This window comes from Arachis hypogaea, chromosome 4, assembly GCF_003086295.3.
Source record: "Arachis hypogaea cultivar Tifrunner chromosome 4, arahy.Tifrunner.gnm2.J5K5, whole genome shotgun sequence".
NCBI classification, from domain to species: domain Eukaryota; kingdom Viridiplantae; phylum Streptophyta; class Magnoliopsida; order Fabales; family Fabaceae; genus Arachis; species Arachis hypogaea.
In genome coordinates, this window is record NC_092039.1 from 74,405,511 (window position 1) to 74,430,903 (window position 25,393).

General features: G+C 34.7%; 1 long non-coding RNA gene across 1 annotated transcript; it reads right to left on the bottom strand.

Moving 5' to 3' along the window:
- Window positions 1-5,973: 5,973 nt before the first annotated feature.
- LOC140184318 (uncharacterized) lies at window positions 5,974-10,519 on the bottom strand. The gene is made up of 3 exons (XR_011880752.1): window positions 10,386-10,519; window positions 10,017-10,070; window positions 5,974-6,198 (listed from the first exon to the last, which is right to left on the bottom strand). It is a non-coding gene; the product is annotated as an uncharacterized lncRNA (long non-coding RNA).
- Window positions 10,520-25,393: the final 14,874 nt, after the last annotated feature.

The window sequence follows — 25,393 nt, forward strand, 5'->3', positions numbered from 1 at the left end:
CTAAGTCCGCCAAAGCTCCTCTTTTTTTTTTACTATTAACTACTAAGTAATATATATAATTTCACAACCATATTAATAAATTTATAATTTCTAATGGCATAAAAAATTATATTTTTTATATTCACAAACATTAAAGTCTTTGTAATTATAAATATCTAATAAATATAATTATAAACCAAATTTTCATTCAAAATATAAGTATAAATATTCTCTCCAAAGCAAAATAAACATAATCCAAAACATAATTATAAATATTGTCTCCAAAATAACATAAACATAATTCAAAACACTCAATTTTTATCTTCATATTCTTGTAAGTTAAGTTGGGGGAAGTTAGGTTTTAGGAAAAAAATTGCAAAAATACCCCCTCACTAAAAAAAATCTTAGCCCAGCGGGGAAGCTCGTCCCGCCCCGCCAAAACCCGCAGTTTAAGCGGTACGGGTTAGGCGGGCTTTTGCTATTTAGCGGTCCCGATTTTCCAGCCCAATCCGCCTTTTTTGGCGGGTTATGCGGGCCGACCCGGCGGATTTAGGCCCGTTTACCACCCCTACATCTAACTATATAAGTCCTTTTAGGTAACATTTGATTTGTAGAATAAAATAAAACTCTAAATAAAAAAAATAAGACACCAACGCTAAAAATTACTCTCTCTCTCTCTCTATATATATATATATATATATATATTGTGTTTGGTAAAGATGCATAAGATAATAAAATAAAATCTTGTTTTATGTTTAGATGAATAAAATCATAACTAAAACACAATTTAGAAGATGTTTTTATCTATTTAAATTAAAAATTAAAAATATCATAGAAGTCATTGAATTACAATCTAGTGTGCCTCTCAAATTGTTGCAAATCTACAAAATAATTAAGGGTTTATCTATTTATGAAAATTAAATATGTTTTTAAATTCGGACTTTTGTCATTTTTTAAGGATTTCAGTCAAACATTTTTCAAATCCTTTTCAATCATTTTTAAATAGCAAATCATTTTTAATAATCAAACCATTTTCAAATATCGAATCCTTTTCATATTTGTTTTAAACCAAATTCTGACATCAAATTAGGTTTAATATCAAATCAAATTTCAATATTAAATCTCTTCTGTTTCAAACAAATTCCAATATTAAATCCTTTCTAAAATCAATTCGTTTTTAATAACAAAACATTTCCAAATTTCAAGAAAACCAATTCGACAACCATCAATTTAATAAAATCAATAACTCAAAATATTCAACCTTCTCAAAATAATTCCACCAGACAAATAATTATAATAATTCAAAGCAGCTCAATTTAGTCTATAAGACTTACGAAATCACAAAAGTATATTTTTCGCATTAATATCGACTTGTAACAACTCTTGAAAGTAAAATAAGTTTAAGAAAAGCGCCTCTACCGCGTTCGCGGCTCAATTGCGCAACAAAACTCCATTTTCTCTCTACCTGCAACGGCGGCAGCCATAACCTCAGCTCCAAACCACTTTTGCAGCAACCACAGCAACTCTAATCGCAACATATAATAATCGAAACTCAATCTTATAACAATTAACGCCGTAAAACCTCAGCGTAAGATAACAGAACAGTGACTAAAGGGGTTTCCAGAATGAAAACGTTTAACGCAACTAAAAAGAAACAACTGAGCCAAGTAGTGGCAGCTCTGGTGGTGGCTCTGGCAGCCACATCGACTTTTCCAGCAGCCAGTCACGGTCATAAGGCCTCCTCCTTCTCTGGCAATGATTCTCGCATCAGCACCACAAGCTCTCTCTCTCTCTCTCTCTCTCTCTCTCTCTCTCTCTCTCTCTCTCTCTCTCTTCGCAACTCAACTCGACGACGGCGACTCGACGACTGTAGTGATGGGATGATGGTGGCAGCACAGTAGGACGCGGTCTCCTCCCTTCTGATCTCTCTCTTCTTCCTTTCTCCTCTGTTGCTCACTATTTCCCTTTCCCCTTTTCTTTTCCCTCTACGTTCTTTCCTTTCTTTCTTTATTTTTTCTTTCTTTTCTCAGCATGTGTGTGTATTAGGAGAGGGTAGGGTGAGTGGCAGTGAGGGTTAGAGTAAAATTAGGTTTTGTTTAGTTAGAGTTAGGGGTGGATTTAGAGATTTTGGATAAAATTAGATTTTGGTAATTTTAATAAAATTAGGGTATATTGTATTAATTTGAAATCTAATTTAATCCCTTAAAATTACTTTAAAAATATTATTTATTGTATCAATTTACTAATTGACTTTCAATCAAGTACTCTAGATATAAGATAATATAATTAAGTTTCTTCAAACTTAGAGCATTAAATTCCAGAATCTCAATTATTTAAACCAAATTATATAATATTCTTATTCTTTTACAGCTACTAAGCTTTATAATTTTAAATATAAAAAATTATTCAATAATTATAAAATTAAGTAAAATTTCTAGTTTAATTATCAAAACTTGATTTAATTACTTTTAATAAAATAATTTCTAAAAATAAAATCTTTAATGAATAAATAAACTGAAATTAGCTCATAATAAGAATTTTCGAAAATTCTGGGTTTTACATTCTACCCACGTTATAAAAAATTTTGTCCTTAAAAATTAAAATAATATATAAAACATTACATAGTTTCAATATTTTACTTTTGTATACTTTAGAAAAGTAAGAAGTCTTAGCATATATATAAATTTCCAAATACCAGATAGGTCATAAGACTTAAATATAAGGGAAGAGTGTAGTGTAAAGCAAAAGTTACAAGATAGGCTGAAAACAAAGAGATTACATGGTACCAACAATTTTCCTAAATTTGAAGAAACTCAATAAGATGTAAATTTTCAAGATAGGTGTTTGCACACATCTTATTCATCCGTGATAATAACTAGTTTTTCATATCAAGCCTTAAGATTTCAACTTTTCACACTTTAACATAACTCACCATCACAACTCCCAACTGTAATTTATCAAATGACTTATCCGAAAGTTCTCAATCTCATCAATCACTTCGCAAAGTCACTACTGGTCACAAGCATAACATCGATAAAATTCTTTTGCATAAAACACAGCTCCACAACATCTTGTGGCATCGCATATTTACAAACTTCACCTTCCATATTCACCAATCGTATCCTAAGAACTAACGTATCACTTGTTATATCTAAAGGTCGCACGTGATACTAAAACAAGTCTCGAGTTTACTCATAAGGATACAAGATTTTAGAAAGAAATGATAAGTGACAAAGATAGTACTTATTAGGATGTGAAAGAATGGATGAAATTGCAGGTAAATAAGGATGCACAAGCAATGAAGAGCGCCGAAAAGGAATCAATTGGCAACTTCGAGGATAACTCTTGAATCAGAGAAATTTGATAGGATCAATAAGAAGAAAAAATCGTATTAGTTTAAAATAAATTCAAACTGAGTCGAAGAAGTATGAGATTTTATAGAAAATGAATAACTAAAGACAATAGTGTCGTATAACAGTGGAACAACTTCAGATTACTACAAGGGTTTCTTAGCTCGTGGAGAAACATGAGATCAACAGCTGTGTTACAAGAGTCTTAACATAGTTAGAAATATCAACAGATCAACATATACGTAAGGTACAAATTGTGAAGCAAGAAAATTTAAATTACATCTTAAGAAAAAGGAAAAGGATAAACGACACGTTAAATTACACGGCACAAGTAGAATGCATAAACCAATACCGCCTAATGAAAAGGAGCACTTAACGTTTTCAAAGATTTAAGGATCTATGTCCTACCAAAACAATTTTCAAAGAGATAAGCGCGAGTATGTTCAAAGAGATACAAATCTCAGTAAGAGAAGAATAAGTAACAAAGATAAGATTCACGTGAATTCGGAAGGTGGTGTAAGATTACAATTAAGCAACGATGTACAGACACGAGAAAACATTCCAAAAAGATTCATTTTGCTTCTTAACAAGAAATATTGAATCTAGGAAATCTAAAAGAAACAAGAAAAAGGTAATGATAAATTAGATTAAAATAAGCTGAAACCAAATCAGAGGAGCACAAAGTTCACAAGAATATGAAGAAATGGTTTGAATCACCAACAAAAAAGAATGGTCAAAAGTCATAAAGTGTGCTAGATGGAAAAATCGACATGCAAATAGGAAATAATTTTGATTTCAAAGAACTCCAATAGAAACTATAGAAGAGAATGGGGCAATTATTTACAAAATTCAAGAGAATCAGTAAAAACATAAATATTGCGTCATGTTAAAGCAAATTCGAGTCAAACTAGATTATGCAAGATTTGTGAAATGAAAATTAGTTAGGCTAAGGATAAAATATTTTCTCGAAAACCTTGAAAGACACTTTACATAATCAAATAAGAATTTTCATAAAAGCAAAAGCGAGGTTGGTAGAAAATCAAGTTGTAATCCTAAGAAGGAATTTTAAATCTAAGAACTTCGGTAGGAATAATCAAGAGGAAGAATGGTGTATTCATTTAAACCGGATTTGTTGAGTTGAAAAGAATGAATAATCTAAGAAGTCAATGGTAACATTTACAAAGAATGAATAATCTTAAGAAGGAATAAACTCATTTTCTCAAAATAAATACGAAAAGTATAAATAAGTTATTGCATCAAAAGAACCGAAATTAAAATAAAATTCGTAAAGTTTGTAAAATAAAATTTAATTGGGTTATGGGCAGAAATATTCTCTCAAGAGTCTTGAAAAATACTTAGGTACAAAATCACATAAGAATACGTATAAAAATTGTGATAAGGCTAGAAGTAAATCAAGTTGTAGTCAAAAAAGAAAATCAAAGGTAGAAATTGTTTTCACATGTGTATAAAAGAATATATGAGGCATTACAGATAAACATATTTAAACCATATAAAAAATTTTTTGAATCCATGTAGGGAAGTATAAGCTAAGTTAAAAGTGATCTCAAAAAAAATTGATGGATAATCGTGGAACAGAATTAGGCAGAGAAAGAGTCAATTCAAAACTTTATCAATCCAAAACAAGAACTCTAGAAATAGACTGCAAGGAATGATGCATCACACCAAAACAAGCTCAGTTTACGTCAAGGAGGTACACAAATCACGCAGAGAAATTCAAGATTAGGAACTATGATGTCGAAAATTTAAGAGATAATCAAGAATATGGTTAGATCAAGATATACATTAGACATGAAACAAAAGAATCAAATTACATAGTTAGCTTAGATCGAATCATAACTTTCAAAGTTCAAACCGCTCAAGATTTAAGGATCACACATCACACCAAATCAGGTTCAAGATCAAATCAATGAGCACAGGATTCATGAAGAAGAGTATAATTAATGATAAAGACGGATATTTTTGAAAGACTCAAGCAAACTCTCAGGAATACAATCAAGCAAAGTTATGGAAGAATAATAAAATATGGTCGGAGAATGGTCAAATCATGGTTCAAGGAAGGAATCTGAGTCAAGAAACTTCAATGAAGGTAGTAAAGAAGAAACGATATGCCAACCTAAGCGACGTAAACAAGAATCATAAGTCGAACCAAGCACGAAAAGTGAACTCTAGCATCCCCGAACCATGTGACTCGCATTACCCATTACTTATCAATTCCAATTCGTCTATAGTAACCTATTAACTTTCCTGTACACACAGACCATCAACATTAAGTTGGCCAAACTTAACATCAACATATATGCAATGGTAAGCTAACAGCATTAATCAATAGACAGTCATGTCCATAAAGCTCTAATTCTTGTTTCCTAGACAAGACCTACAACACGACAAACACTCCGAGGGTGTAATGAAGCATAGTCAGTCCATTCTCAAGTCTCTAATCAAGATGAACTGCTCTGATACCATAATGTAATACCCTTACTATCAGAATGTCATGCTTCTGGCTGCGCCACTCTGATAGAGAGAAGTATTACGACGACTTCATATATTTAGTAATAAAATAGGAGCCTTGACTCGAAACTGTATCACTGTTTTCTTTTTAATAAACACGGAAATACTTCTTGACTGAAAATAAATAAGCATATACATATATATACAAAACTTCTTACTCAAGCAACTTACAAATATTATATACATACATGTTATTACAGTCACGACTCCTATCCCTCTTACAAGAATATAATAATAAAGGCGAGGAAAAATCTATAACATATGTGTACAAACAAAAATAGCATATCTAAGAACTTAAAAAAACTCTGCAAGCTTCCTCGTCCATCCTGAAAAGATAAAGCTGTAGCGGGGTGAGAACATCGTCCTCGAAAGGGTTCTCAGTAGAGGGTTTAAGAATTGTCATAAGAAGATACATATAAAGAAAAGAACTGATTTTAAGGCCGTGATTATCATTTGTCCCATGAATCTTTTTAAAAACCAACAGCTAATCATCCAAAACCTTTTCAAAAACCAATATTTAATTATCTAGAAGATCCAAAACCTTTCTTTTCTTATAAGAAAATCTTAATCAGTTTTCTATACTGTATGAATGACCAACCTGTTCTAAGCATAGGTTCATTAAGTCTATGCCGAACTAGTTTGATTTTTCATACTTTACTAAAACCTCAATCAGAAACCAATCACGGTCCCCAACTCAAGCAACTCAATCAAATCATCACATCAGGAAAATAACCCTCAACTTCACCACCGCCAGTATGAGAGATCTCTCAGTTGCACACACATACATTACAAACAAGGAAAACACAGATAGAATGCAAATATAACAAGTAGAGCAAATAGCAGATAACCATAGTTAAACAAATATGCAAACCAAAACAATGCACACCCAAGCAAAACATACAAATACATAAGATGCATGTCTGTCCTATGGTTGATGAGTCTCATTTGTCGGTTATATAGCCAACCCGCGTCCTGGTAGCTAACCATTAGACAGTCCCTCTGTGCACGCATTCCCAAGCTCAAAAATAATATCCACAGAGTCAAACTCCAAGCTCAATTATAATATTCCATAGAGTCAGACTCCAAGCTCAACTATACTATTCTGTGGAGTCAAACTCCAAGTTCAATAATATTCCATGGAGTCAAACTCCAAATTCAATAATATCCATGGGACAAAACTCCAAGCTCAATCAAACTCCAAGCTCAATAATATTTTATGGAGTCAAACTCCAAATTCAATAATATCCATGGGACAAAACCCATATATATATATATATATATATATATATATATATATATAACTTGTAACTCGGGGAGTTAAAGTGCCCAATCACATCTTGTGATAGAGGATCAACAATTAGTCTCAATGTCATCATTATTCATAAAAAATTCATACTCAAAACTTAATTCATTCTTTTCTAAATAAATCAAACTCAAAATGAAATCGTTTTCTTAATAACTCAAAATCAAATCATAGAATCCTTAAATCCAAACCTTTCTAAATAACCACATCAAACGAAGTCTCCAATTTTCAAAAAAATTTTAGCAGCTTCTCTTTAAAACTCAGACTTTTGACACCCTTCAAAGGGGAACCAAACTTTTCTCAAACATTTCTCAATAATTTTCAAATAACAAATCATTTTCAATAATCAAACCATTTTCAAATATCAAATTCTTTTCATATTTATTTTTATCCAAATTCCGATATCAAATCAGGTTCAATATGAAACCAAATTTCAATATTAAATCTTTTCCGTTTCAAACAAATTCCAATATTAAATCTTTTCTAAAATTAACTCATTTTCAATAAAAAATTTCAAATCTCAAGAAAACCAATTCGGCAACCGCTAATTTAATAAAATCAATAACTCAAAATATTCAAATAGTCAATAATTTCACCAGACAAACAATTATAATCATCCAGAGCAGCTCAATTCAGTCCATAAGACTTACAAAATCACAAAAGTATATTTTTCGCATTAATATCGACTTGTAACAACTCTTGAAAGTAAAATAAGTTTAAGAAAAGCACCCCTACCTAATTCACGACTCAATTCCGCGACAAAACTCCATTTTCTCTCGGCTTGCAACGGCGGCAACCACAGCCTCAGCTCTAAACCACTTTCGCAGCAACCACAACAACTCTAATCGCAACATATAATAATTGAAACTCAATCTTATAACAATTAACACCATAAAACCTCAGGATAAGATAACAAAACAGCAACTAAAGGGATTTTCAGAACGAAAACACTTCTACAACTAAGAAGAAACAACTGAGCCAAGTAGCGGCATCTCCGATGATGGCTCCGGCAGCCACATCGATTTTCCCATCAGCCAGGCATGGCCACAAGGCCTCCTCCTTCCCTGGCAGTGATTCCCGCATTAGCACCACAATCTCGATGAAGAAGGAGTGGCAAAGCTCAGCAACAGTGAAACAGAGCAGCTCAACGGTGACCCCAAAGGCACCGTGTAACTTGCGGGCGACAACAGCAGTGGCATAGTCGCATCCTTCCTCCCTCGCATTGTGTTCCTTTCGCGTCGGACTCCTCTTCCCAGCGACCCAGTTATGGCGGCGACGAACCACAACCGTGGCAAGGTCTGCGATGATAGTGCGGCGGTTCCAAGTTCGCATGACTTTCGCCCTCCACGTCGCTCTCTCTCTCTTCACGACTCAACTCCACGACGACGACTCGACGGCCGCAGTGAGGGGATGGCGGTGACGGTGCAACAGGACGCGGTCTCCTCCCTTCCAATCTCTCTCTTCTCCCTTTCTCCTATGTTGCTCATTGTTTTTCTTTCTCCCTTTCTTCTCCCTCTCCGTTCTTCCCTTTCTATCTTTTTTTTTTCGTTCATTTCTCAGCATGTGTGTGTATTAGGAGAGGGTAGGGTGAGCAGCGATGAGGGTGAGGGTTAGGGTAAAATTAGGTTTTGTTTAGTTAGAGTTAGGGTTGGATTTGGAGATTTTGAATAAAATTAGAGTTTGGCAATTTTAATAAAATTAGGGTATATTGTATTAATTTGAAATCTAATTTAATCCCTTAAAATTATTTTAAAAATATTATTTATTGTATTAGTTTACTAATTGACTTTCAATCAAGTACTCTAATTTAAAATATAAGATAATATAATTAATTTTCTTCATTAATAAAACTTAAAGCATTAAATTCCAAAATCTCAATTATTTAAATCAAATCATATAAAATTCTCATTCTTTTACAGCTACTAAATTTTATAATTTTAAATATAAAAAATTAATCAATAATTATAAAATTAAGTAAAATTTTTAGTTTAATTATCAAAATTTGATTTTATTATATTTAAAGAAAATTTAAAAAAAAAATTTTTTTAATAAATAAATAAACTGAAATTAACTCATAATAAGATTTTTCAAAAATTCTGAGACTTACACACATCAATAACCATTTGTCCCTTAATTTTTTTCAAAAAATACTAATTTAATCCTTTCTTTATATTAAAAAATTATCATTTAACCTCAATTTTTTCAATAATTACCTTTTATCCTTAAAGCTTTAGACTTACATTATTGTCCTTAAATTTTATTTTAACGACCATATTATCCTTAAATGTCTCAATTGCATTCTTATCTTTGAATTTTTTCATAATGACCACGGTGATCCTAAACTTTATCTTAATCATTATTTTACCCTTAAACTATATTATAATTATATTTTTATCCTAGATCTTTTTATGAAATTATCTTTGCCTGTTTTTTCACTTATGTATAAGGACCTATTTCTCTTTCCAATAAATTTCTTCTTGCTTTCTTAATTTTTTTAAATTATAATTTGACCTTTAACTCATGACTTAGAAACTTTTAGTCACTTTTCTTGATGGATTTTAGGCTTACACATATTTTTTGCATTAAATTTTATTTTCTAAATTTTCTTCTCATAGTTTAAAATATATCTAGCTTACCCTAACTTTTTTTTATTTGTATTTTATCCCAAATACATTAAACATAACCATAAAGTTCTCAAAATCTTTTAATTTTATTTATAATTCGTACTAATCATCAATTCAACATTCAAACATCATCAATTACACATTTAAGCATTCAAATCTATCAATACATCATCATTTACAATTAGCATTCAATCAAATAGTTTACAAAAAATATTTTAATCTAATTTTTACCTCAAATCCAAATTTGTATTACTCTCTAATGGTTCTTATAGCATCCAAATACACCTAATTTCAATCAAAAACCATTATTAGCTCACAAGACGCCTTGATAGAAGAATTCGTAAAGAAAAAAAAAAAAGAAAAAATGCTCTCATCTTTTGAACTTGAAACTTAGCTTTGATTTTTTACTCTTTAGAGGTTCAAAACATATTTCATAAATATAGAAAGATGAAAATGGATCATGCTTCTCTTTAGGCATATAGCCAAAACTTTAGAGGAGAAAAAGAGGGAATTTTCTTGACTAAGCTTCATGAAATTGATATAGATGAGAAGAGAATGAAGAGAGAACTTGATTAATCAAAACAGAATTTTGATTAGAACCTTGAATCTTTTATGAATCAAGCTTGAAGTGAAACATACTTAACTTAGCTTCTCTTTTTCTCTCATATTTTTGGAAGTGAAAGGAAACAAAATGAGATATGATAAGGGAGAGAGAGGTGCATGAATTTAATGTAGAGATAAGGATGAGATGTGTAGCTCAGATTAACTTGCAAGAGATAATTATCAAGTGATAATCATTTAAGAACATATTTTTATTTTATCTGGTCAATTGCTTGGCTCTTTTACCAGTGTTAAAGTCATTGACAATGAGATGATAAATCATCTTAACTCTAAAATATTTTGGTGCAATTTACTTGTTCTAAGAATACCGTTAAAAATCTCTTACTTGCTAAATTTTGACCTAGTAATTATGTGATACAAAAAGCTTTTACTATTTATTAAAAAAATATTACTTTTATAAATAGTAAACATATATTTTTATTTTTGATACGTATTTGGTTCATTGAACTGAGTCAAACCGTGATACACAAAATTACAGAAAGTTCTGAAATTTCGTGAAATGTAAAATTAAATTGTTACATGAATTTTTTACGCAATTAAATTCTATTGTCATTATTATTAGTACTTCTTCTAAAATACATCAATTACAAACAGCTCAAACAATTAAAAATTTAAAGAAAATGTGCAAATCAACTAAGCATGTTGCAAAGAGTTAGGGATATTCGATGGAGCTCTCACTTTAATTTTTTTGTAATTTGCTAAAAATGTTCACTCCTACCAACATTGTTCGCAATAATATTGTAATACCCTACCACACAGAGCCTTACGCTTAAGTCGTAAAGCAGAGGTGACGAGGTATTACGATCTCTAAAAGTAAAATACATACATAAATATAGTTGAAAGGATTTATAATTAGGAGCCTTGAAGAAAAAGTTAAGCAAAAGCGAAAATAGAATCGTATCACACTCGCAAGGTTCATCGTAAACGGATAGGTAAGATCAAAAGAAGACTAAAAATATAATATACAGATCGGAGTTCCAAAACACATATCTCAAGTTCCAGACTCGACCTATGAAGCTAAGGTCGGCCAGAGTATGTAGTTATATATATTTATACAACCCATAATATAACTCAAACTACAGAATAAATACCTGTTTCTCCAAGTCAACCTCTAGGATGGACAAACATAAAATATATACGGAGGAGAATCTATATACATATATACATAGTATCAATACAAAATACAGCAACCCAAAATAACCAAACTTCGCTCGCACAGGAAACTCCAAATGCTTAGCGAGGTGCCTCTCGCTCAGCATGGTAAAGGTGCCCACATAGTTAATATAAAAGGTCCTGGGAAAGCAAGAAGTATTTCTAGAATTCAGACACTCAAATTTCAGCTTAAAGATTCAACTAAATCAGAAATTAAGTTATCTAAGGTATTTCATGTTCTGAATCTAACTTTAACCTAACACTCCACTTTCTGTCTCCTCCAATCCTCCAAATAACCGGTGGAACAACCCCTCTCACACCTCCACCAAGAGGGGTCTCATAGAAAACATACTCATGCAATTCAAGTAAGGAAAACACAAATAAAGGTGAAACTACAGCAAGTAGAACAAGTAACAGATAAGCAGAGTTAAGCAGTTAATCAAACCAAAATAATGCACACTCAAACAAAACAAACAAATGCATGTGATGTGGATGCATGCGTATTACGTTGTGTTTTCTATACTTTTTCATACAAGAAATCAATGCTTAATGCTTAATTATGGAAATGTTTTGGTGCTTAAGTTATATATTGCTTTGATCTCTTTGATTTAATTAATTTTGGGCCTCTCAAGTGGATTTAGCACTTATTAGCCTATTTTATTTTCTTTTTGAAATTTTTATTTACAAACAATATCTTTTAGATTTAGAATTTATTATTTTATGTTATTTTCGTATCAAATTAGGTTAGCATATAAGGAATAAGATCTACCCTTTAGAGAGAATGAAGGATTTTCTTCCTTCTGCATTTTTCAGAACCCTGTTTTCTCTATAAATTATAAGCAATTAAACCTTCTGGTTAAGCTTAGGAGCTCTGTTTATTTTTATGGATTGAGATTATTATTCTTCTATTTTAATATATGTTTAATTCAATTCAAAGATGTTGTTTTCGTTCTTAATCTTATGAATTAGGTGGAACGAGAGTATGACCCTTTTCTACACGAGTTCTTGTGATTTCGAGAGAGCTATCTCGCTTGAACTACAGCTTGAAAACACTCCTCCTAAATTGCTAATTCCATGAACTAATTGGGATATGTGACTGGTGCACGGAATTGTGATCACACTTTTCACAACTCCGGTACAACTAACCAGCAAGTGCACTGGGTCGTCCAAGTAATACCTTACGTGAGTAAGGGTCGATCCCACGGAGATTGCCGGCTTGAAGCAAGCTATGGTTATCCTATAACTCTTAGTCAGGATATTAGTGATAAAAATGATTTCGTTTGTAAAAAGTAAAAGAGCATGAAATTAATGATACTTGTTGTTCAGTAATGGAGAACAGGTTGAGGTTCAGAGATGCTCTGTCTTCTGAATTTCTGCTTTCCTACTGTCTTCTTCTCCAAACATGTATGGCTCTTTCTATGGCAAGCTATATGTTGGTGGATCACTGTTGTCAATGGCTACCATCCGTCCTCTCAGTGAAAATGGTCCAGATACGGTTTCTGTACGGCTAATCAACCATTGGATCTCTCGTCTCGGATGAAAAATACCAAGCACAGCTACCGCACGGATAATCATTTGTCAGTTCTCACTTGTGTCGGAATAGGATCTCTCTATCCTTTTGCACATTGTCACTGCTGATGCCAAGGCATCTTGGCTAGTTTTACTAGCCATTTTTTGTATGCTTTAGGTTGGTTTCATGCATTTTCTTAGAAAATAAGCAAGTATTTGGTTAAAAATGCATTCATACCATGATTCAAGCAAACATTGTGAATTTTGAATGATTTCATGAGAATTATGCATGAATTGAATGATAAAATGGATGATGCATAATTTCATGATTAAGAGCAAGACTTTGATGTACTTTGTTTGATTGATTTCAGGTAACAAGAAGCAGAGAAGAGCCCCGTTAGTGGCTACGTTAGTGCCATTAACGTGAAGGGTATCATGGAGCAAGGGATGATGTGCCAACGTTAGTGACACTAACCTTTGTCACTAACGTTGGAGATAGCAAAGGAAGACCCACGTTAATGGCCACGTTAACACCACTAATGTGGACCATTAACGTGGAAGAGGAGGGGTTGTTGTAGCGTTAGTGACAAAGGTGAGTGTCACTAACGCCCTCGAGCCTTAGCATGCCTACGTTAATGGCCACGTTAGTTACACTAACGTGGACCATTAACGTGGGAAAGAGGGACAAGGGGCAGCGTTATTGGCAAAAGTGAGTGCCAATAATGCTAGCGAAGCAAAGGAAGACCCACGTTAATGGCCACGTTAGTTACACTAACGTGGGCAAAATTTCACCCGGCAGCCTGACCATGCCTTCTTCAAACAAGAATAACATGAGCCACAAAGCTCCAAATGAGGTGATTCCAGTGGCATTGGAAAGTAGGGTTCCAGAGCTTTCCAAGCATATATGGTACTACATGGTAGATACTAAATTTGAGGGAGAAAATCTGTCCTGAAAGAGAAAAGATGAATATGGTATCAACCTGTAGTAAGACCAGCTGACCTCTTCACCTTCCAAGAAGTGTAACTCGAGCTATAAAGCTCCAAATGATGCGCTTCCAAAGGTGTTGGAAAGTAGACATCCAGAGCTTTCTAAAAATAAATAATAGTAGAGGGTGGCCATTAAGTTTGAACTTCAGAACCTGGCAATATTAATCCCCTGATCGCTAACGTTATTGTGGCTTACCTTTTCTAATAATGCCAGCGACTATGCCAGCGACCCTACTCCCTTCAAAGGAGCATAACTTGAGTTACAGAGGTCCAATTGATGTGATTCCAATTGCGTTAGAAAGCTGACATTCAGAGCTTTCCAAAGATATATAATATACTATAGTGGGCATGAAATTGGAGCACAAAAAATAGACATCTTTTAAACCCCAAAAACACCAACTGGGTAGCAAGTGTAACGTTAGCCACACTCACTTCAGCACTAACGTTACACTTGTAGTGTTAGTGTGGCTAACGGTAGCACTAACATTAGCACCTGGACCTCAACTTGATTCACTTCTCTTTCATAGACCACCCAACCTCAAGCAAGCAAGCCCACAAGTGTCAACCAATCAAGGCCACAAGAAGCATCTAGAATATGAATTTTTATTTAATTGTAATTTGCTTTTAATTTCATTTCATTTTGTAATTTAGGAGAGCCTATATAAAGGCCTTAGTTTTTAGATTCAGGGGGATTTAGGGAATTGGGGATTGAATAGGGGTCTTCGGACTCCCTCCCTTTACATACTTTTCCTTCTCTTTCTTTGTACTTTTCAATTATGAATTTTGAAGTTTCAATTTTAGTTTTAATCTTCATCTTTACTTCTCTGCACTTTCTTTCTGTTCTATTTTGGTAGAGCAATGATCATTTAACTCTTTTCATTGGGTTAGAGAGCTCTATTGTGATTCAATGGATCAATTGTAGTTCTTATTCTTCTTCTTCTTTCTTTTCTCTTGATTTTACTAGAGAGCTTTCAATCTTCATCCAATCGGGTAATTGTCTCAGAAGAGAAATTGCTCATACTTGGATGTCCTCTGAACCTTGGAAGAGGAATGAGGAAATCATGCTAGAAATGCTATCTCACATTGGATTAGGTTGGGGGTTGGATGGATATTGTGACATTTAATCCTACCAATACTTTGATCTATGAATGTGTATGGTACAATCAGTGACCAAACTTCATCTCTTCCCGTGAGCAATTAAATCAAGGAATTGGGAAATTGTTCAAGCTTAGAGAGATTGGAATGCCAAGGAATCGGGATCCAATCACTTAAGATTGCCAAGGAGATCAATGAATGCATTGATTGAGGAAGAGATGAGAATGAATTTGATCCGGAGGATTGCAATATCTCTTGATCCCAATGTTCATTTTATTTTTAGTTCTTACATTTACTTTTCTTGCCATTTTACTTTTCTGTACTTTATCTCTTTCTTTACTTTTGTGCTATTTACTTTTCCTATTGCTCATCACTCCTTAATGATTCGACTAACTAGAATAATCAATTAACCATTGATTGCTTAATCCGTTAATCCCTGTGGATTCGACCTCACTCTATTGTGAGTTTTTACTTGACTACAAATTCGGTATACTTGCCGAAGGGAGATTTGTTGAGAGATAAGTTTTTTGTGCATCAAGTTTATGGCGCCGTTACCGGCGATTAATTGTGATTAACAAACTACCGGTTGATTGATTTACTAGATTATACACTTTTCTTTTGTCTTTGTTTTCTTTAGTTTCTTATTTTCTTTTGCTAACTAACTGTTTCTGATATTGCCTCACTAAGAATCCCTCATTTATTACAATGGAGATACCAATTTCTTTTGGTGATTATTGTTTGAGACAGAGCTTTTTACAGGAAAGAAAGGAGCATCCATCATATTTTAGTCAATCAAATTTCATGGAAAACTCTCCACCACCACAGAATGATTCACTTTACTATGCTCATGGTGGGTGGGAGTATCAAGAACATGAAATGGGATACTTTCCAGAGCCACAAAATGGTCCATATTTTGGTGAAATTGATCACTATTCAAGTTGTGGCTGGAAAGATCAAAATCAAGGAGATTTCACTCATTCATACCCCATTCATCAAGAGCCATCACCTCTCAATTATCCAACCTCACCTCCAAGTTTGACGTGCCTAAATTCTTCATCACTTGAGTATACCTCAGCACAAAATTCTGTCTGAAATCCATATAATTCATTTCATCATCCACAAAACTCAATCCACTACCCATAAGAGTCATACCACTTTCAAAAAACACAACCACAAAACAACTAATTCCATTCACAGGCCAACCCCGACCAACCATTACAACCTACCCAACCTTCTTTAGATAGACTTGCCAGGATGGAGCTCATAATTAAAGAACTCAAAAAAAGTAGAGAAGAAGATAGACTCGCTAGGATAGAACTCTTTGTTGAAAAAATGCTAAAGACAAACGAAGAGGAGAAAATAGCAAAATGGTACCATGAAGAAAAATTGAGACAGAATGCACAACTCTATTCTGAAGAATAATTCATTGAAGAGCTAAGATCACAAAGAGAGACCACTTCACTCTTTCCAGAAATAGAGGAGTTCATTCAAAGGTCATGAACAATGGAGGAATCAGAAGAACAAGAAAAAGAGGCAGCCATACCAAGTGAGATTCATATGAAGAAGGATGAGGTTGTGAGAATATATAAGCCTAAGGCTCCATATCCACAGAGGTTATTAGTGGTGACAAAGGAACATGCAAACTCACTCCCAAAAGACTCAATGCAATATCATATAGAAGAAAGGGAGGAAGTCAATCAAGGGAGTCCACACTACTCCAATAAAATAGAGAGTTGCATAAATGGTCAGTTCATTGAACCACCAATTCAAGAAGCACTTGATGAAGAGGATGCTCTAACCATCATACAACACCCAAGTCCTGAAATCAAGGTGGTGAAGGCAATCAACATGAGTACTAAAAAGAGGATGGTGACCAAGAAAAGAAAGATAATATCCATGAAGAAGAAAAGGTCAACCAAAAGCCATCCCACCCCTACCCCAATAAGTAAGTTTATTCAAGCTAACAACAAAAGAAAGCTTGCTGGGAAGAGGCACTCAAAACAAGGGGCATTAACTGGCTCCTCTTTCCTCTTGAGGTCATTCCTCTTAACAAACTGGAAGAAGAGGAAGAAAGTCATGAACAACATGTTAAGCTAATGACATTAAAAGAGCGCTTGTTGGGAGGCAACTCAATCGTAGGTAACATTTTCTTTCCTTGCTTAGTTTACTTTCAATAATTTGGCATATGATTGCATTCTATGCAACAACATGATTTTCAATCTTCACTAGGTATTTGCATCATTCTAAAATGAAAGTGTTACACTAAGTTTGGTGTTGCCACTTAACTTTCATGCAAAGTACCATGCCAACACCACTTATTAATGCAATCACATTGTCTCTATTTTACTTCTTGTGCCTTTATTGTATCCTTAATTTTGCTTTGTTAAGCACATGCATTACTCACATTTCATGGCGTAAGACACTCATGATCCATCATAGGCCCCATCACCACTGTTTTAATTGTTGCTTGAGTATAAGCAATCATTCTAAGTTAGGTGTGGGAAGGGGGAAGAATAGGAGGAAAAGGACAACAACAATGAAGATGAACTACAAGGTGGTAAAGTTCCTTTTTCCTCTTTCTTATTTCCAGCACTTTAAATTGCATGATCGTCTTCTATTTTCTTTATATGCATGTGTGATTATTCCTTGTGAATAAGCATAATTTGATATTTGATTTGTAACATGTTGCTACGTGATCTAGCCATAAACTTGATAGCTACGATTTTAGGAAATTGCACAATCGGCAAAATTCCTTCCGGCAAGTGCACCGGTTATCGTCAAGTAAAAACTCACAATAGAGTGAGGTCGAATCCCACAAGGATTGGTTGACTGAGCAATTCGAATTAGAAGTTTGATTAGTTGAGCGGAATCAAGAATTGGGTGTGAATTGCATAAAGTAAATTGGCAGGAAATGTAAATTGCAAGGAATTGAAATGACTGAATCTTAAATTGCGAGAATTAAAGTGCGAGAAGTTAAATTGCTGAAATTAAAAGGGAATTGTGGTGATTGCATAAATTGAAATTGCAGAATGTAAATGGAAAAGGATAGATCAGAGAGATGGGTTCATTGGGGTCAGGAGATATTGAAATCCCCGAATCAAAACATTCTCATCTCTTCCTCAACCAATGCATTCATGGAATCTTGCTTGGCAATCTTATATGATTGGATCCCAATTCCTTGGCTCACCAATTCTCTCTAAAAACAAACAAATTCCCAATCCCTTGGTTTAAATGTTCATAAGAAGAGATGATTGCTCGATCACTGATTATACCACACAGCTTCATGGACCACAATTTGGTAGGATTACATGTCACAATATCCATCCAAACCCCAATCCAATTCACTGTGAGAAAGCTTCTCTAGCATGAATCCTCCATTCCTTTCCCAAGGTTCCGAAGGATTCCAATTATGGGTAATTTCTTTCCCAAGACAATTACCCAATGGAATTAGATCGAGAAGCTTTCTAACAAAATTCAAGAGAAAAGATTGAAGAAGAAGATAAAACTATTATTGATCCATTGAATTACAATAGAGCTCCCTAACCCAATGAAAGGGGTTTAGTGAGTCATAGCTCAGAATTCAATTACACAATATGAAAAAATGCTAAAGTGTCCAAAAAAAGTCCTAACTAACTTCAATTCTATCCTATTTATACACTTTCTAAATTGAGCTTCTGTTGTGTTTCTTGGGCTTTGAGGCCTTTCCTTGATTTCCTTTTGCTTTAGGCTTATGGTCCATAATCTTGATGAGGCTGTGATCCAATTCTGTAACATTCATTGAGCAAACTTAGTGATAAACAAGTAACGACACAAGACTCAATAATTTGAAGTTCCAGACTCATCAATTCTTCAGGCCCAATCCCATAAACCATGATATTCAATTGGGTTTCATGCCATAATAAGTTTAAGTTAATCTTTGTGCTCAATTGCTAACTTAAACTTCAATATAATTGGCCCAGAAACCTTTTCAAATGGTGGTGTTTAAGTTTAAGTTTAAGTTTCAGTTTAAGGTCAAACTAAAACTTAAACGTGGAATTGGAAGAAAGCAACCCAGAGGTGTGCATTGTCGAGCACGTTTAACCTCCAGTTTAAGGTTAAACTGGAGGTTAAACTTGGAAATGAAGAAAGCACACCCTGGAGGCAATTTGGGTCGACCACGTTTAACCTCCAGTTTGAGGTTAAACTGGAGGTTAAACTTGGAAATGAAGAAAACACCCTGGAGGAGAAAAGCCATCGAACACGTTTAACCTCCTGTTTGAGGTCAAACTGGAGGTTAAACGTGGAATGAAGAAATCACACCCTGGAGGCAGAAAATGGTCGAACACGTTTAACCTCCAGTTTGAGGTCAAACTGGAGGTTAAACGTGGAATGCTCCTTGTGCCTCTCTTGCTTCTGGCGTTTAACCTCCAGTTTGAGGTCAAACTGGAGGTTAAACGTGGAAATGCTTCTTGGTGAGTAGCAAGTGTCGAACACGTTTAACCTCCAGTTTGAGGTCAAACTGGAGGTTAAACGTGGAATGCTCCCTTGGTTCAAATCATCATTCTGGCGTTTAACCTCCAGTTTGAGGTCAAACTGGAAGTTAAACGTGGAATGCTTCTTAGTGCCCTTTCTCATTCTGGCGTTTAACTTCCAGTTTGAGGTCAAACTGGAGGTTAAACGCCAGTTACAGCATTTCCTCTCTTCTCATGATTTTGGCGTTTAAGCTCCAGTTTAACCTTAAACTGGAGCTTAAACGTCCCATTTGATTCTTAAACTTCCTTTATTGATTTTTGTTGCTTCCTTGCCTAGCCTCTTCTTCCCTGAAATCATCCAAACAATTGCATCAAAGTCTTGCAAAATTTCATGAGAAATCATCCATTCATAGCATTCAAGTAATAACACTGAAAACTCATGGAATTTGCATCAAAATCATAATGTTTGGATGATTCATGGCTTGTTGTTCATTTAACCGTTCTTGGTTACTTTAAGCTCAAGAAAATGCATAAAACAACTAAAACTAACAGAAAATGCTAGTGAAACTAGCCTAAGATGCCTTGGCATCACAATGATATCATGATTATCATCTTGAATTTTACTTGCACCCAATATCTCTAAGAATGCAAGAAAGAAATCATTCTTTTGAAAGGAAAATATTGAAAAATTTTATAAATCTTGGGGCAAGCAAAAGATTAAGAGGAGTGGAGGTTCTGATTGTATGATTGTGTATTAAGGTTGCATGTTTATGAAAACTTGCATGGGAGCTCATAGACAGGAAATGAAGTTTAGAGAAGTATTATGAAATTTCTCAAACATCTATTGATCCAAGAAGCAGTAACAAAAGAAAAAAAAGAAAAAGAAAAATAAAGAACAAGCCCAAGGCTCTGAGTATCAATTACTAGGAAGAAAAAGAAAGAAACAAGAACTCAAAGAGTTATTGTCCTAGTTAAATGCTTGTGGTAGATTTGTGTCAAAGAGAGAGGCTTGAGCAAGTATATCCTAAGGGGTGCTTCAACACCTAATACCTTAGACCAACTGGTTTGGGAGTATTGATTGAAAGCTTATCTTAAAAAGCCGCTTTGAGACATGATACCTAGAGTCGAGGCCAAATTCCAAAAAGAAAGAAAAATGCTAGAAAATGAGTACTGCTTCAAGGTGACAATCTATAAAGAGATTTCCATAATATCATTTGAATGAAAGTCCTAAGATCTAAGACTTCCAAAATGAAGGACTAATGAGCACTGGAATCCTTGCACAAGCATATAATTTAGAGTTCACCCCACTGTCACTTATTCACTTCACTCACTAAGGCATCATAAGAAATTCTTCAATACATTCCAATTAAGAGAATTCTTTGTGCATAGTTCTTTTCTTGCTTGGGGACAAGCAAGATTTAAGTTTGGTGTTGTGATGTCAGGGCATCTTGGCTAGTTTTACTAGCCATTTTTTGTATGCTTTAGGTTGGTTTCTTGCATTTTCTTAGAAAATAAGCAAGTATTTGGTTAAAAATGCATTCATACCATGATTCAAGCAAACATTGTGAATTTTGAATGATTTCATGAGAATTATGCATGAATTGAATGATAAAATGGATGATGTAGAATTTCATGATTAAGAGCAAGACTTTGATGCACTTTGTTTGATTGATTTCAGGTAACAAGAAGCAGAGAAGATCCCCGTTGGCTACGTTAGTGCCATTAACGTGAAGGGTAGCATGGAGAAAGGGATGATGTCCCAACGTTAGTGACATTAACCTTTGTCACTAACGTTGGAGATAGCAAAGGAAGACCCACGTTAATGGCCATGTTAACACCACTAACGTGGACTATTAACGTGGAAGAGGAGGGGTTATTGTAGCGTTAGTGACAAAGGTGAGTGTCACTAACGCCCTCGAGCCTTGGCATGCCTACGTTAATGGCCACGTTAGTTACACTAACGTGGACCATTAACGTGGGAAAGAGGGACAAGGGTGCAGTATTATTGGCAAAAGTGAGTTCCAATAATGCTAGCAAAGCAAAGGAAGACCCACGTTAATGACCACGTTAGTTACACTAACATGGACACTAATGTGGGCAAAATCTCACCCGGCAGCCTGACCATGCCTTCTTCAAACAAGAATAACTTGAGCCACAAAACTCCAAGTGAGGTGATTTTACTGGAATTGGAAAGTAGGATTCCAGAGCTTTCCAAGCATATATGGCACTACATGGTGGACACTAAATTTGAGGGAGAAAATCTGTCCTGAAAGTGCAAAGATTAACATGGTATCAACCTGTAGTAAGGCCAGCTGACCTCTTCACCTTCCAAGAGATGTAACTCGAGCTGTAGAGCTCCAAATGATGCGCTTCTAAAGACGTTGGAAAGTAGACATACAGGGCTTTCCAGCTATATATAATAGTATGGAGTGGACATTAAGTTTGAACTTCAGAACCTGGCAATATTAATCCCCTGATCGCTAATGTTATTGTGGCTCACCTTTTCCAATAATGCCAGTGACTATGCCAGCGACCCTACTCCTTTCAAAGGAGCATAACTTGAGTTACAGAAATCCAATTGATAAGATTCTAGTTGCGTTAGAAAGCTGACATTTAGAGCTTTCCAAAGATATATAATACTCTATAGTGGGCATGAAATTGAAGCACAAACAATAGGCATCTTTTAAGCCCCAAAATACCAACTAGGTAGCAAGTGTAACATTAGCCACACTAACTTAAGCACTAACGCCACACTTGTAGTGTTAGTGTGGCTAACGGTAGCACTAACATTAGAACCTGGACCTCAACTTGATTCACTTCTCTTTCATGGACCACCCAACCTCAAGCAAGCAAGCCCACAAGTATCAACTAATCAAGGCCACAAGAAGCATCTAGAATAGGAATTTTTATTTAATTGTAATTTACTTTTAATTTCATTTTATTTTGTAATTTTGGAGAGCCTATATAAAGGCCTTAGTTTTTACATTCAGGGGGATTTAGGGAATTAGGGATTGAATAGGGGTCTTCGGACTCCCTCCCCTCACACACTTTTCCTTCTGTTTCTTTGTACTTTTCATTTTTGAATTTTGAAGTTTCAATTTTAGTTTTAATCTTCATCTTTACTTCTTTGTACTTTCTTTCTTTTCTATTTTGGTTGAGCAATGATCACTTAACTCTTTTCATTGGGTTAGAGAGCTCTATTGTGATTTAATGGATCAATTGTAGTTCTTATTCTTCTTCTTCTTTCTTTTCTCTTGATTTTACTAGAGAGCTTTCGATCTTCGTCCATTTGGGTAATTGTCTCAGAAGAGAAATTGCTCATACTTGGATTTCCTCTGAACCTTGGAAGAGGAATGAGGAAATCATGCTAGAAATGCTCTCTCACATTGGATTAGGTTGGGGGTTGGATGGATATTGTGACATTTAATCCTACCAATACTTTGATCTATGAATATGTGTGGTACAATCAGTGACCAAACTTCATCTCTTCCCATGAGCAATTAAATCAAGGAATTGGGAAATTGTTCATGCTTGGAGAGATTGAATTGCCAAGGAATTGAGATCCAATCACTTAAGATTGCCAAGGAGTTCAATGAATGCATTGATTGAGGAAGAGATGAGAATGAACTTGATCTGGAGGATTGCAATATCTCTTGATCCCAATGTTCATTTTATTTTTAGTTCTTACATTTACTTTTCTTGCCATTTTACTTTTCTACACTTTATCTCTTTCTTTACTTTTGTGCTATTTACTTTTCTTGTTGCTCATCACTCCTTAATGATTTGTTTAACTAGAATAATCAATTAACCATTGATTGCTTAATCCGTTAATCCCTGTGGATTCGACCTCACTCTATTGTGAGTTTTTACTTGACGACAAATTTGGTATACTTGTCGAAAGGAGATTTGTTGGGAGATAAGTTTTCTGTGCATCAAGTTTATGGCTCCATTGCCGGGGATTAATTATGATTAATAAACTACCGGTTGATTGATTTACTAGATTAGACACTTTTCTTTTGTCTTTATTTTCTTTACTTTCTTATTTTCTTTTGCTAACTAACTGTTTGTGATATTGCCTCACTAAGAATCCCTCATTTATTACAATGGAGATACCAATTTCTTTTGGTGATTATTTTTTGAGACAGAGCTTTTTGCAGGAAAGAAAGGAGCATCCATCATATTTTAGTCAATCAAATTTCATGGGAAACTCTTCACCACCACAGAATGATTCACTTTACTATGCTCATGGTGGGTAGGAGTATCAAGAACATGAAATGGGGTACTTTCCAGAGCCACAAAATGGTCCATATTTTGGTGAAATTGATCACTACTCAAATTGTGGCTGGGAAGATCAAAATCAAAGAGATTTCACTCATTCATACCCCATTCATCAAAAGTCATCACCTCTCAATTATCCAACCTCACCTCCAAGTTTGATGTGCCTAAATTCTTCATCACTTGAGTATACCTCAGCATAAAATTCTATCCCAAATCCATATAATTCGTTTCATCATCCACAAAACTCAATCCACTACCCACAAGAGTCATAAAACTTTCAAAACACACAATCACAAAATAACCAATTCCATTCACAAGCCAACCCCGACCAACCATTACAACCTAGCCAACCTCCTTTAGATAGACTTGCCTGGATGGAGCTTATCATTGAAGAACTCAAAAAAAGTAGAGAAGAAGATAGACTCGCTAGGATAGAACTCCTCGTTGAAGAAATGACAAAGACAAACAAAGAGGAGAAAATAGCAAAATGGGACCATGAAGAAAAATTGAGACAGAATACACAACTCTATTATGAAGAATAATTCATTGAAGAGCTGAGATCACAAAGAGAGACCACTTCACTCTCTCCAGAAACAGAGGAGTTCATTCAAAGGTCAAGAACAAGGGAGGAATCAGAAGAATAAAAAAAAAAGAGGCAGACATACCAAGTGAGATTCATATGAAGAAGGAGGAGGTTGTGAGAATATATAAGCCTAAGGCTCCATACCCACATAGGTTACTAGTGGTGACAAAGGAACATGCAAACTCACTCCCATAAGACTCAATGCAACATCATGTAGAAGAAAGGGAGGAAGTCAATCAAGGGAGTTCACACTACTCCAATAAAATAGAGAGTTGCATAAAGGGTGAGTTCATTGAACTACCAATTCAAGAAGCACTTGATGAAGAGGATGCTCCAACCATCATACAACACCCAAGTCCTGAAATCAAGGTGGTGAAGGCAATCAACATGAGCACTAAAAAGAGGATGGTGACCAAGAAAAGAAAGATAATATCTATGAAGAAGAAAAGGTCAACCAAAAGCCATCCCACCCCTACCCCAACAAGCAAGTTTATTCAAGCTAACAACAAAAGAAAGCTTGCTGGGGAGAGGCACTCAAAACAAGGGGCATTAACTGGCTCCTCTTTCCTCTTGAGGTCATTCCTCTTAACAAACTGGAAGAAGAGGAAGAAAGTCATGAACAACATGTCAAGCTAATGACATTAAAAGAGCGCTTGTTGGGAGGCAACTCAACCGTAGGTAACATTTTCTTTCCTTGCATAGTTTACTTTCAATAATTTGGCATATGATTGCATTCTAAGTTTGGTGTTGCCATGCAACAACATAATTTTCAATCTTCACTGGGTAGTTGCATCATTCTAAAATGAAAGTGTCACACTAAGTTTGGTGTTGCCACTTAACTTTCATGCAAAGTACCATGCCAACACCACTTATTAATGCAATCACATTACCTCTATTTTACTTCTTGTGCCTTTATTGTATCCTTAATTTTG